The sequence below is a fragment of the Anomaloglossus baeobatrachus genome, unplaced genomic scaffold, assembly GCF_048569485.1.
Source record: "Anomaloglossus baeobatrachus isolate aAnoBae1 unplaced genomic scaffold, aAnoBae1.hap1 Scaffold_2481, whole genome shotgun sequence".
Taxonomy (NCBI): Eukaryota; Metazoa; Chordata; class Amphibia; order Anura; family Aromobatidae; genus Anomaloglossus; species Anomaloglossus baeobatrachus.
The window spans coordinates 46,482-58,508 of record NW_027442081.1 but is presented as its reverse complement, the minus strand read 5'-3'; the positions used below and the strand labels follow the sequence as shown (position 1 = coordinate 58,508).

General features: G+C 46.3%; 8 non-coding genes across 8 annotated transcripts; all 8 read right to left on the bottom strand.

Annotated features, from left to right (window-relative positions):
* Positions 1–343: 343 nt before the first annotated feature.
* Positions 344–534, bottom strand: LOC142262700 (U2 spliceosomal RNA). The gene has a single exon (XR_012730018.1). It is a non-coding gene; the product is annotated as a U2 spliceosomal RNA (small nuclear RNA).
* Positions 535–1,921: 1,387 nt separating this feature from the next.
* LOC142262699 (U2 spliceosomal RNA) lies at positions 1,922–2,112 on the bottom strand. The gene has a single exon (XR_012730017.1). It is a non-coding gene; the product is annotated as a U2 spliceosomal RNA (small nuclear RNA).
* A 1,387-nt stretch (positions 2,113–3,499) lies between these two features.
* On the bottom strand, positions 3,500–3,690 carry LOC142262698 (U2 spliceosomal RNA). The gene has a single exon (XR_012730016.1). It is a non-coding gene; the product is annotated as a U2 spliceosomal RNA (small nuclear RNA).
* A 1,387-nt stretch (positions 3,691–5,077) lies between these two features.
* LOC142262696 (U2 spliceosomal RNA) lies at positions 5,078–5,268 on the bottom strand. Its single transcript, XR_012730015.1, has one exon. It is a non-coding gene; the product is annotated as a U2 spliceosomal RNA (small nuclear RNA).
* Positions 5,269–6,655: 1,387 nt separating this feature from the next.
* On the bottom strand, positions 6,656–6,846 carry LOC142262695 (U2 spliceosomal RNA). Its single transcript, XR_012730014.1, has one exon. It is a non-coding gene; the product is annotated as a U2 spliceosomal RNA (small nuclear RNA).
* A 1,387-nt stretch (positions 6,847–8,233) lies between these two features.
* On the bottom strand, positions 8,234–8,424 carry LOC142262694 (U2 spliceosomal RNA). Its single transcript, XR_012730013.1, has one exon. It is a non-coding gene; the product is annotated as a U2 spliceosomal RNA (small nuclear RNA).
* A 1,387-nt stretch (positions 8,425–9,811) lies between these two features.
* Positions 9,812–10,002, bottom strand: LOC142262693 (U2 spliceosomal RNA). The gene has a single exon (XR_012730012.1). It is a non-coding gene; the product is annotated as a U2 spliceosomal RNA (small nuclear RNA).
* A 1,387-nt stretch (positions 10,003–11,389) lies between these two features.
* LOC142262692 (U2 spliceosomal RNA) lies at positions 11,390–11,580 on the bottom strand. Its single transcript, XR_012730011.1, has one exon. It is a non-coding gene; the product is annotated as a U2 spliceosomal RNA (small nuclear RNA).
* Positions 11,581–12,027: the final 447 nt, after the last annotated feature.

Genomic DNA, 12,027 nt, shown 5'->3' with positions numbered 1-12,027 from the left:
ATGCCAATTCTAGATCTTATCACACCTGTGGTCACTGCAGCAGCAGGTGAATCCACTTTGTCCAAAAGGGATCTATTCCATTCAATTGCAAATGATCTAGATAAGACAGAGAACTGCAGCACGGGGACATAGCCGAGTTGGTCAGGTTGAGTGGTGATGAGTTTGCTATTTGGATGAATAAAGAAAGTCAAAAGTGTGAAAGATAAAAAACAAAAGGAGGAAGTGTGAAAAGTGAATGGGCCAAATTGAGGTGCATATGAAGACGTATGCTTTCTTCCAATTCATTAAATCGGGCTAATATGAATCAGGTGAATTGAGTTCTGCTTTTGGAAACTGGGTTAAGAAGGGGTGCACCGTTCCTGGAGGTACTGCAATACCAGGTCAATGCGTGGAGTGGACAGAGCAAGCTCTTTTTCCATCTCCCTGTTCTAAAAATCCATTTAATATATGGTCCCCAGATAGGGGACGTATCAGATATTAAACTGATAAGAACAGATACTACACTTGATCTTAGCCAAAAGGCCGAGAAGCGATAACCAGAATTGGTTTGGGCCTCGAGTGGCACCCTGGCCTATGCCGGACACATCTTAGGGAGAGAAAGCGAGAGGGAGACAAACCCACGCCTACACAAGACATTTTGTCACCCAAGCCAACCCTTGAAAAGGCTGCTTTGCAGAGCAAAAACAAGAAGAATGGTGCGTTTTGCAGCCGCCGCCCACTGCAATGAATCTGAATAACTCCTCCTTTAGGGCGCAAGCAACTCCCCTCCCCCTTGCAGTCTTTCCAATTCACGATACAAAAAGACGGACAGGACAGGTTGCCTGACTTTCCGTCACTGCCACCCTTTGCCATCCTTACCCGTAGAAAGCCCTTTCATCATCCCCAAACCCTAATCTTTTCCCTTTCCTTCCCAGCCCCCAAACCCTGCCCTCTGTACCTTTCTCACCACCCGCTTCCCTTCTCCTGTCATCCCCCTACCACCCGGGAAAAAAAGAGATTGCCCCCTCCTTCCACTAGCCCACCCTCCCACCCAAAGAACAACTTCTTCTGCGCAGCTTGTTTTCTAGGCAGCAGCGCTATTGTGATGTCATCGGGGGGCATTGTGACAAGCCGCCAGTGTTCCGTCTCTTCATGTTGTGCACAGTTCAAACGGAAAATACATCAACAGGCAGACTACAGAAAAGCTTACTATCAAAGGTTAGAGGGGGGCTTTCTCAGAGGGCTTTTTACAGTTTTTCTATTCCCAATTAGCCGTTTAAGTGTACTTATTGAAAGTAGTAATTCTTTCATAGGCCGCCCTTTCTTAGTATTTGACGTTCCTTATATTGCGGTATGAGGCTTCGCAGTAGGTTGCAAACATTCATCACCCATGACTGTCCCCAATTGAGCTCAGAAGCTCAATGTCTATCATGACCTCTCTTTTAGAATGTCCAAGAGCAAGCAAACTATTCCTCCAGGAGAGGGCGCCAACAGACTACTAAAGAGATCATCATTACTCAAAGAAAACCCCAAAAACCAATGCATGATAGGAATAAACAGGTAACTTTCTTTGGAGTGGAAGCGGAGAGATCGCACCAGATGCCAATTCTAGATCTTATCACACCTGTGGTCACTGCAGCAGCAGGTGAATCCACTTTGTCCAAAAGGGATCTATTCCATTCAATTGCAAATGATCTAGATAAGACAGAGAACTGCAGCACGGGGACATAGCCGAGTTGGTCAGGTTGAGTGGTGATGAGTTTGCTATTTGGATGAATAAAGAAAGTCAAAAGTGTGAAAGATAAAAAACAAAAGGAGGAAGTGTGAAAAGTGAATGGGCCAAATTGAGGTGCATATGAAGACGTATGCTTTCTTCCAATTCATTAAATCGGGCTAATATGAATCAGGTGAATTGAGTTCTGCTTTTGGAAACTGGGTTAAGAAGGGGTGCACCGTTCCTGGAGGTACTGCAATACCAGGTCAATGCGTGGAGTGGACAGAGCAAGCTCTTTTTCCATCTCCCTGTTCTAAAAATCCATTTAATATATGGTCCCCAGATAGGGGACGTATCAGATATTAAACTGATAAGAACAGATACTACACTTGATCTTAGCCAAAAGGCCGAGAAGCGATAACCAGAATTGGTTTGGGCCTCGAGTGGCACCCTGGCCTATGCCGGACACATCTTAGGGAGAGAGAGCGAGAGGGAGACAAACCCACGCCTACACAAGACATTTTGTCACCCAAGCCAACCCTTGAAAAGGCTGCTTTGCAGAGCAAAAACAAGAAGAATGGTGCGTTTTGCAGCCGCCGCCCACTGCAATGAATCTGAATAACTCCTCCTTTAGGGCGCAAGCAACTCCCCTCCCCCTTGCAGTCTTTCCAATTCACGATACAAAAAGACGGACAGGACAGGTTGCCTGACTTTCCGTCACTGCCACCCTTTGCCATCCTTACCCGTAGAAAGCCCTTTCATCATCCCCAAACCCTAATCTTTTCCCTTTCCTTCCCAGCCCCCAAACCCTGCCCTCTGTACCTTTCTCACCACCCGCTTCCCTTCTCCTGTCATCCCCCTACCACCCGGGAAAAAAAGAGATTGCCCCCTCCTTCCACTAGCCCACCCTCCCACCCAAAGAACAACTTCTTCTGCGCAGCTTGTTTTCTAGGCAGCAGCGCTATTGTGATGTCATCGGGGGGCATTGTGACAAGCCGCCAGTGTTCCGTCTCTTCATGTTGTGCACAGTTCAAACGGAAAATACATCAACAGGCAGACTACAGAAAAGCTTACTATCAAAGGTTAGAGGGGGGCTTTCTCAGAGGGCTTTTTACAGTTTTTCTATTCCCAATTAGCCGTTTAAGTGTACTTATTGAAAGTAGTAATTCTTTCATAGGCCGCCCTTTCTTAGTATTTGACGTTCCTTATATTGCGGTATGAGGCTTCGCAGTAGGTTGCAAACATTCATCACCCATGACTGTCCCCAATTGAGCTCAGAAGCTCAATGTCTATCATGACCTCTCTTTTAGAATGTCCAAGAGCAAGCAAACTATTCCTCCAGGAGAGGGCGCCAACAGACTACTAAAGAGATCATCATTACTCAAAGAAAACCCCAAAAACCAATGCATGATAGGAATAAACAGGTAACTTTCTTTGGAGTGGAAGCGGAGAGATCGCACCAGATGCCAATTCTAGATCTTATCACACCTGTGGTCACTGCAGCAGCAGGTGAATCCACTTTGTCCAAAAGGGATCTATTCCATTCAATTGCAAATGATCTAGATAAGACAGAGAACTGCAGCACGGGGACATAGCCGAGTTGGTCAGGTTGAGTGGTGATGAGTTTGCTATTTGGATGAATAAAGAAAGTCAAAAGTGTGAAAGATAAAAAACAAAAGGAGGAAGTGTGAAAAGTGAATGGGCCAAATTGAGGTGCATATGAAGACGTATGCTTTCTTCCAATTCATTAAATCGGGCTAATATGAATCAGGTGAATTGAGTTCTGCTTTTGGAAACTGGGTTAAGAAGGGGTGCACCGTTCCTGGAGGTACTGCAATACCAGGTCAATGCGTGGAGTGGACAGAGCAAGCTCTTTTTCCATCTCCCTGTTCTAAAAATCCATTTAATATATGGTCCCCAGATAGGGGACGTATCAGATATTAAACTGATAAGAACAGATACTACACTTGATCTTAGCCAAAAGGCCGAGAAGCGATAACCAGAATTGGTTTGGGCCTCAAGTGGCACCCTGGCCTATGCCGGACACATCTTAGGGAGAGAGAGCGAGAGGGAGACAAACCCACGCCTACACAAGACATTTTGTCACCCAAGCCAACCCTTGAAAAGGCTGCTTTGCAGAGCAAAAACAAGAAGAATGGTGCGTTTTGCAGCCGCCGCCCACTGCAATGAATCTGAATAACTCCTCCTTTAGGGCGCAAGCAACTCCCCTCCCCCTTGCAGTCTTTCCAATTCACGATACAAAAAGACGGACAGGACAGGTTGCCTGACTTTCCGTCACTGCCACCCTTTGCCATCCTTACCCGTAGAAAGCCCTTTCATCATCCCCAAACCCTAATCTTTTCCCTTTCCTTCCCAGCCCCCAAACCCTGCCCTCTGTACCTTTCTCACCACCCGCTTCCCTTCTCCTGTCATCCCCCTACCACCCGGGAAAAAAAGAGATTGCCCCCTCCTTCCACTAGCCCACCCTCCCACCCAAAGAACAACTTCTTCTGCGCAGCTTGTTTTCTAGGCAGCAGCGCTATTGTGATGTCATCGGGGGGCATTGTGACAAGCCGCCAGTGTTCCGTCTCTTCATGTTGTGCACAGTTCAAACGGAAAATACATCAACAGGCAGACTACAGAAAAGCTTACTATCAAAGGTTAGAGGGGGGCTTTCTCAGAGGGCTTTTTACAGTTTTTCTATTCCCAATTAGCCGTTTAAGTGTACTTATTGAAAGTAGTAATTCTTTCATAGGCCGCCCTTTCTTAGTATTTGACGTTCCTTATATTGCGGTATGAGGCTTCGCAGTAGGTTGCAAACATTCATCACCCATGACTGTCCCCAATTGAGCTCAGAAGCTCAATGTCTATCATGACCTCTCTTTTAGAATGTCCAAGAGCAAGCAAACTATTCCTCCAGGAGAGGGCGCCAACAGACTACTAAAGAGATCATCATTACTCAAAGAAAACCCCAAAAACCAATGCATGATAGGAATAAACAGGTAACTTTCTTTGGAGTGGAAGCGGAGAGATCGCACCAGATGCCAATTCTAGATCTTATCACACCTGTGGTCACTGCAGCAGCAGGTGAATCCACTTTGTCCAAAAGGGATCTATTCCATTCAATTGCAAATGATCTAGATAAGACAGAGAACTGCAGCACGGGGACATAGCCGAGTTGGTCAGGTTGAGTGGTGATGAGTTTGCTATTTGGATGAATAAAGAAAGTCAAAAGTGTGAAAGATAAAAAACAAAAGGAGGAAGTGTGAAAAGTGAATGGGCCAAATTGAGGTGCATATGAAGACGTATGCTTTCTTCCAATTCATTAAATCGGGCTAATATGAATCAGGTGAATTGAGTTCTGCTTTTGGAAACTGGGTTAAGAAGGGGTGCACCGTTCCTGGAGGTACTGCAATACCAGGTCAATGCGTGGAGTGGACAGAGCAAGCTCTTTTTCCATCTCCCTGTTCTAAAAATCCATTTAATATATGGTCCCCAGATAGGGGACGTATCAGATATTAAACTGATAAGAACAGATACTACACTTGATCTTAGCCAAAAGGCCGAGAAGCGATAACCAGAATTGGTTTGGGCCTCGAGTGGCACCCTGGCCTATGCCGGACACATCTTAGGGAGAGAGAGCGAGAGGGAGACAAACCCACGCCTACACAAGACATTTTGTCACCCAAGCCAACCCTTGAAAAGGCTGCTTTGCAGAGCAAAAACAAGAAGAATGGTGCGTTTTGCAGCCGCCGCCCACTGCAATGAATCTGAATAACTCCTCCTTTAGGGCGCAAGCAACTCCCCTCCCCCTTGCAGTCTTTCCAATTCACGATACAAAAAGACGGACAGGACAGGTTGCCTGACTTTCCGTCACTGCCACCCTTTGCCATCCTTACCCGTAGAAAGCCCTTTCATCATCCCCAAACCCTAATCTTTTCCCTTTCCTTCCCAGCCCCCAAACCCTGCCCTCTGTACCTTTCTCACCACCCGCTTCCCTTCTCCTGTCATCCCCCTACCACCCGGGAAAAAAAGAGATTGCCCCCTCCTTCCACTAGCCCACCCTCCCACCCAAAGAACAACTTCTTCTGCGCAGCTTGTTTTCTAGGCAGCAGCGCTATTGTGATGTCATCGGGGGGCATTGTGACAAGCCGCCAGTGTTCCGTCTCTTCATGTTGTGCACAGTTCAAACGGAAAATACATCAACAGGCAGACTACAGAAAAGCTTACTATCAAAGGTTAGAGGGGGGCTTTCTCAGAGGGCTTTTTACAGTTTTTCTATTCCCAATTAGCCGTTTAAGTGTACTTATTGAAAGTAGTAATTCTTTCATAGGCCGCCCTTTCTTAGTATTTGACGTTCCTTATATTGCGGTATGAGGCTTCGCAGTAGGTTGCAAACATTCATCACCCATGACTGTCCCCAATTGAGCTCAGAAGCTCAATGTCTATCATGACCTCTCTTTTAGAATGTCCAAGAGCAAGCAAACTATTCCTCCAGGAGAGGGCGCCAACAGACTACTAAAGAGATCATCATTACTCAAAGAAAACCCCAAAAACCAATGCATGATAGGAATAAACAGGTAACTTTCTTTGGAGTGGAAGCGGAGAGATCGCACCAGATGCCAATTCTAGATCTTATCACACCTGTGGTCACTGCAGCAGCAGGTGAATCCACTTTGTCCAAAAGGGATCTATTCCATTCAATTGCAAATGATCTAGATAAGACAGAGAACTGCAGCACGGGGACATAGCCGAGTTGGTCAGGTTGAGTGGTGATGAGTTTGCTATTTGGATGAATAAAGAAAGTCAAAAGTGTGAAAGATAAAAAACAAAAGGAGGAAGTGTGAAAAGTGAATGGGCCAAATTGAGGTGCATATGAAGACGTATGCTTTCTTCCAATTCATTAAATCGGGCTAATATGAATCAGGTGAATTGAGTTCTGCTTTTGGAAACTGGGTTAAGAAGGGGTGCACCGTTCCTGGAGGTACTGCAATACCAGGTCAATGCGTGGAGTGGACAGAGCAAGCTCTTTTTCCATCTCCCTGTTCTAAAAATCCATTTAATATATGGTCCCCAGATAGGGGACGTATCAGATATTAAACTGATAAGAACAGATACTACACTTGATCTTAGCCAAAAGGCCGAGAAGCGATAACCAGAATTGGTTTGGGCCTCGAGTGGCACCCTGGCCTATGCCGGACACATCTTAGGGAGAGAGAGCGAGAGGGAGACAAACCCACGCCTACACAAGACATTTTGTCACCCAAGCCAACCCTTGAAAAGGCTGCTTTGCAGAGCAAAAACAAGAAGAATGGTGCGTTTTGCAGCCGCCGCCCACTGCAATGAATCTGAATAACTCCTCCTTTAGGGCGCAAGCAACTCCCCTCCCCCTTGCAGTCTTTCCAATTCACGATACAAAAAGACGGACAGGACAGGTTGCCTGACTTTCCGTCACTGCCACCCTTTGCCATCCTTACCCGTAGAAAGCCCTTTCATCATCCCCAAACCCTAATCTTTTCCCTTTCCTTCCCAGCCCCCAAACCCTGCCCTCTGTACCTTTCTCACCACCCGCTTCCCTTCTCCTGTCATCCCCCTACCACCCGGGAAAAAAAGAGATTGCCCCCTCCTTCCACTAGCCCACCCTCCCACCCAAAGAACAACTTCTTCTGCGCAGCTTGTTTTCTAGGCAGCAGCGCTATTGTGATGTCATCGGGGGGCATTGTGACAAGCCGCCAGTGTTCCGTCTCTTCATGTTGTGCACAGTTCAAACGGAAAATACATCAACAGGCAGACTACAGAAAAGCTTACTATCAAAGGTTAGAGGGGGGCTTTCTCAGAGGGCTTTTTACAGTTTTTCTATTCCCAATTAGCCGTTTAAGTGTACTTATTGAAAGTAGTAATTCTTTCATAGGCCGCCCTTTCTTAGTATTTGACGTTCCTTATATTGCGGTATGAGGCTTCGCAGTAGGTTGCAAACATTCATCACCCATGACTGTCCCCAATTGAGCTCAGAAGCTCAATGTCTATCATGACCTCTCTTTTAGAATGTCCAAGAGCAAGCAAACTATTCCTCCAGGAGAGGGCGCCAACAGACTACTAAAGAGATCATCATTACTCAAAGAAAACCCCAAAAACCAATGCATGATAGGAATAAACAGGTAACTTTCTTTGGAGTGGAAGCGGAGAGATCGCACCAGATGCCAATTCTAGATCTTATCACACCTGTGGTCACTGCAGCAGCAGGTGAATCCACTTTGTCCAAAAGGGATCTATTCCATTCAATTGCAAATGATCTAGATAAGACAGAGAACTGCAGCACGGGGACATAGCCGAGTTGGTCAGGTTGAGTGGTGATGAGTTTGCTATTTGGATGAATAAAGAAAGTCAAAAGTGTGAAAGATAAAAAACAAAAGGAGGAAGTGTGAAAAGTGAATGGGCCAAATTGAGGTGCATATGAAGACGTATGCTTTCTTCCAATTCATTAAATCGGGCTAATATGAATCAGGTGAATTGAGTTCTGCTTTTGGAAACTGGGTTAAGAAGGGGTGCACCGTTCCTGGAGGTACTGCAATACCAGGTCAATGCGTGGAGTGGACAGAGCAAGCTCTTTTTCCATCTCCCTGTTCTAAAAATCCATTTAATATATGGTCCCCAGATAGGGGACGTATCAGATATTAAACTGATAAGAACAGATACTACACTTGATCTTAGCCAAAAGGCCGAGAAGCGATAACCAGAATTGGTTTGGGCCTCGAGTGGCACCCTGGCCTATGCCGGACACATCTTAGGGAGAGAGAGCGAGAGGGAGACAAACCCACGCCTACACAAGACATTTTGTCACCCAAGCCAACCCTTGAAAAGGCTGCTTTGCAGAGCAAAAACAAGAAGAATGGTGCGTTTTGCAGCCGCCGCCCACTGCAATGAATCTGAATAACTCCTCCTTTAGGGCGCAAGCAACTCCCCTCCCCCTTGCAGTCTTTCCAATTCACGATACAAAAAGACGGACAGGACAGGTTGCCTGACTTTCCGTCACTGCCACCCTTTGCCATCCTTACCCGTAGAAAGCCCTTTCATCATCCCCAAACCCTAATCTTTTCCCTTTCCTTCCCAGCCCCCAAACCCTGCCCTCTGTACCTTTCTCACCACCCGCTTCCCTTCTCCTGTCATCCCCCTACCACCCGGGAAAAAAAGAGATTGCCCCCTCCTTCCACTAGCCCACCCTCCCACCCAAAGAACAACTTCTTCTGCGCAGCTTGTTTTCTAGGCAGCAGCGCTATTGTGATGTCATCGGGGGGCATTGTGACAAGCCGCCAGTGTTCCGTCTCTTCATGTTGTGCACAGTTCAAACGGAAAATACATCAACAGGCAGACTACAGAAAAGCTTACTATCAAAGGTTAGAGGGGGGCTTTCTCAGAGGGCTTTTTACAGTTTTTCTATTCCCAATTAGCCGTTTAAGTGTACTTATTGAAAGTAGTAATTCTTTCATAGGCCGCCCTTTCTTAGTATTTGACGTTCCTTATATTGCGGTATGAGGCTTCGCAGTAGGTTGCAAACATTCATCACCCATGACTGTCCCCAATTGAGCTCAGAAGCTCAATGTCTATCATGACCTCTCTTTTAGAATGTCCAAGAGCAAGCAAACTATTCCTCCAGGAGAGGGCGCCAACAGACTACTAAAGAGATCATCATTACTCAAAGAAAACCCCAAAAACCAATGCATGATAGGAATAAACAGGTAACTTTCTTTGGAGTGGAAGCGGAGAGATCGCACCAGATGCCAATTCTAGATCTTATCACACCTGTGGTCACTGCAGCAGCAGGTGAATCCACTTTGTCCAAAAGGGATCTATTCCATTCAATTGCAAATGATCTAGATAAGACAGAGAACTGCAGCACGGGGACATAGCCGAGTTGGTCAGGTTGAGTGGTGATGAGTTTGCTATTTGGATGAATAAAGAAAGTCAAAAGTGTGAAAGATAAAAAACAAAAGGAGGAAGTGTGAAAAGTGAATGGGCCAAATTGAGGTGCATATGAAGACGTATGCTTTCTTCCAATTCATTAAATCGGGCTAATATGAATCAGGTGAATTGAGTTCTGCTTTTGGAAACTGGGTTAAGAAGGGGTGCACCGTTCCTGGAGGTACTGCAATACCAGGTCAATGCGTGGAGTGGACAGAGCAAGCTCTTTTTCCATCTCCCTGTTCTAAAAATCCATTTAATATATGGTCCCCAGATAGGGGACGTATCAGATATTAAACTGATAAGAACAGATACTACACTTGATCTTAGCCAAAAGGCCGAGAAGCGATAACCAGAATTGGTTTGGGCCTCGAGTGGCACCCTGGCCTATGCCGGACACATCTTAGGGAGAGAGAGCGAGAGGGAGACAAACCCACGCCTACACAAGACATTTTGTCACCCAAGCCAACCCTTGAAAAGGCTGCTTTGCAGAGCAAAAACAAGAAGAATGGTGCGTTTTGCAGCCGCCGCCCACTGCAATGAATCTGAATAACTCCTCCTTTAGGGCGCAAGCAACTCCCCTCCCCCTTGCAGTCTTTCCAATTCACGATACAAAAAGACGGACAGGACAGGTTGCCTGACTTTCCGTCACTGCCACCCTTTGCCATCCTTACCCGTAGAAAGCCCTTTCATCATCCCCAAACCCTAATCTTTTCCCTTTCCTTCCCAGCCCCCAAACCCTGCCCTCTGTACCTTTCTCACCACCCGCTTCCCTTCTCCTGTCATCCCCCTACCACCCGGGAAAAAAAGAGATTGCCCCCTCCTTCCACTAGCCCACCCTCCCACCCAAAGAACAACTTCTTCTGCGCAGCTTGTTTTCTAGGCAGCAGCGCTATTGTGATGTCATCGGGGGGCATTGTGACAAGCCGCCAGTGTTCCGTCTCTTCATGTTGTGCACAGTTCAAACGGAAAATACATCAACAGGCAGACTACAGAAAAGCTTACTATCAAAGGTTAGAGGGGGGCTTTCTCAGAGGGCTTTTTACAGTTTTTCTATTCCCAATTAGCCGTTTAAGTGTACTTATTGAAAGTAGTAATTCTTTCATAGGCCGCCCTTTCTTAGTATTTGACGTTCCTTATATTGCGGTATGAGGCTTCGCAGTAGGTTGCAAACATTCATCACCCATGACTGTCCCCAATTGAGCTCAGAAGCTCAATGTCTATCATGACCTCTCTTTTAGAATGTCCAAGAGCAAGCAAACTATTCCTCCAGGAGAGGGCGCCAACAGACTACTAAAGAGATCATCATTACTCAAAGAAAACCCCAAAAACCAATGCATGATAGGAATAAACAGGTAACTTTCTTTGGAGTGGAAGCGGAGAGATCGCACCAGATGCCAATTCTAGATCTTATCACACCTGTGGTCACTGCAGCAGCAGGTGAATCCACTTTGTCCAAAAGGGATCTATTCCATTCAATTGCAAATGATCTAGATAAGACAGAGAACTGCAGCACGGGGACATAGCCGAGTTGGTCAGGTTGAGTGGTGATGAGTTTGCTATTTGGATGAATAAAGAAAGTCAAAAGTGTGAAAGATAAAAAACAAAAGGAGGAAGTGTGAAAAGTGAATGGGCCAAATTGAGGTGCATATGAAGACGTATGCTTTCTTCCAATTCATTAAATCGGGCTAATATGAATCAGGTGAATTGAGTTCTGCTTTTGGAAACTGGGTTAAGAAGGGGTGCACCGTTCCTGGAGGTACTGCAATACCAGGTCAATGCGTGGAGTGGACAGAGCAAGCTCTTTTTCCATCTCCCTGTTCTAAAAATCCATTTAATATATGGTCCCCAGATAGGGGACGTATCAGATATTAAACTGATAAGAACAGATACTACACTTGATCTTAGCCAAAAGGCCGAGAAGCGATAACCAGAATTGGTTTGGGCCTCAAGTGGCACCCTGGCCTATGCCGGACACATCTTAGGGAGAGAGAGCGAGAGGGAGACAAACCCACGCCTACACAAGACATTTTGTCACCCAAGCCAACCCTTGAAAAGGCTGCTTTGCAGAGCAAAAACAAGAAGAATGGTGCGTTTTGCAGCCGCCGCCCACTGCAATGAATCTGAATAACTCCTCCTTTAGGGCGCAAGCAACTCCCCTCCCCCTTGCAGTCTTTCCAATTCACGATACAAAAAGACGGACAGGACAGGTTGCCTGACTTTCCGTCACTGCCACCCTTTGCCATCCTTACCCGTAGAAAGCCCTTTCATCATCCCCAAACCCTAATCTTTTCCCTTTCCTTCCCAGCCCCCAAACCCTGCCCTCTGTACCTTTCTCACCACCCGCTTCCCTTCTCCTGTCATCCCCCTACCAC